We start from the raw sequence: 1,867 nt of genomic DNA on the forward strand, positions 1-1,867 counted from the left end.
ACGATCATATGCCCTGGTTCACAAAGCAATATGGATGTCCTGCAATATGGTCCAGTCAAGGAATGGAAAAATCCCATTATCAAGCTCGTGGAGCATACTTTCGACACACTCAACATGGCGGAGGAAAAAACAGAGCGAACAGCTTAAAAGAAGTATTTTTTTGGTTCTATAGAAGAATCTTGCTACGAATAAGGGAGAAGAAAATTTCTAAAAACAAAAAACAAGCTCTTGCAATAAAGATATCCAAACAAATTCAAAGACGACAGAGCTGGAAGGATTCTACTACAGAAGCAACCTTACATCAGTGGAGATCGAAGAGATTGAGGGATAAAAAAGTTTCGGTACTACCTCAAGATCCAGAAAAAATCTATAAAAGTGTATACTTAATACAAATCTATTTTCAAATGATATCTTCAATGTCTTCAACATCTTCTTGATCTAAACTTGAAGTGCCCTCTTTGTATTCAACCTACTTCAAATCATCCTGTCGAAGTAGAAATCGTTTCCCGGAAGGAGAAATCTCTATATATTGTTTAATTCCCTTTGCAAGAGCATATCCAGTATATGCTAAATAACTTCATGAAAACAAGTGATCCTTGCATTGCATGACCATATCCAAAAACATTGATAGCACACTCTTTCTCCAAAAGGCTTACTTTGGTAGCACTTGGATGAAGAACATAGCCACCAAGATACTTTGACAATGTCTAGTATACAAACAGAGGTATATAACCATCAGAGGAGTACTTCATGTGAAAAATAATTAAATCAGTACAAGCAAGGTACTTAATGTAGTGCTTCAGAGCAACATCTTTGGTAAGATCAACGACTCTCTAGATGACCGTCTTAATAACTCATCTTTTGGTGGTTGAATCTACAAACATATAAAATCTATTAATCATTAGAAACATTGAAAGCAAAAAAAAAAAAAACTTTAGCTTATACAAATAAAGTGCTTACCGTAATGTTCTCATCTGACACAAGTTGATTTTCCTTCCAAAGATTTATCGAACCAACATTTTGTATTTTGAGATCTGGATCTTGAATGATTGGTACATCTTTATCTTGTTCATCTTCATTTTCACTATCCGCTTCTGAAAGATGAGGATCTATTATATTCTCTTGTGCCTTGAGAAACTCTTCTTCGGTAGGCTCTTTATACTGAAGAGCTTCATTGAAACAAATCTCCAATGCTTTATGAGGCTCAAAGTAAACATCCAACTTGCCTAAAAGAGGATCTTTTTCTACAAAATCTTTGTATTTAACTGGCTCTTCATCGGTTCCAACATTATAGTTCAAGTGTTGTGCCAAAATAGCATACAATTCATCCTCTCGTAAACCAAATGACCTTTGGATATCTAAAAGCATTATATATTCTCCATGGCCAAGAGGAAAGCATGATAGAATAGGCAAGGGCAATGTTCCTTTAAAAGTAGGGTACAAAGACTTCTCCAATGCAATACTGTCTTCTTGAATCCTAGAAAGTTGAAGACTCTCAACTTCTTGCCTCTCTTTTTCTACATCAAGAACTTCTTCATTGTCTTGTTCATCTTTGATCACTTCACTTGATTTAGAGTTACTGTCATCCCTTTCTTCTTCTTCATCATCACTATCTCTTAAGAACAAAAACACAACAAACCCGACACTTTTCTTTAATAGTCTACATTTGTGTTTTCACTTTGGACACTTTGGAAGATTTAGTTTGACATTTTCTGATAAGGCGGAATACTTTTTGTTAAAACTAGAGGATTGTGATGGATTCTTTTGAACCAAATCTATAGCGTGAATATATTCTTCATCAAGGTATAGTACCATTCTTGAATCCAGCAACTGATCAAACTCTTTGTGGTACTCCTGTAAAGCTTCT

General features: G+C 35.0%; 1 pseudogene; it reads right to left on the bottom strand.

Moving 5' to 3' along the window:
• Window positions 1-400: 400 nt before the first annotated feature.
• Window positions 401-1,368, bottom strand: LOC147454380 (uncharacterized; annotated as a pseudogene).
• Between the last annotated feature and the right edge of the window lie 499 nt (window positions 1,369-1,867).

The sequence above is a fragment of the Adiantum capillus-veneris genome, chromosome 7 (genome assembly GCF_014529385.1).
Source record: "Adiantum capillus-veneris isolate H3 chromosome 7, ASM1452938v2, whole genome shotgun sequence".
Lineage (NCBI taxonomy): Eukaryota > Viridiplantae > Streptophyta > Polypodiopsida > Polypodiales > Pteridaceae > Adiantum > Adiantum capillus-veneris.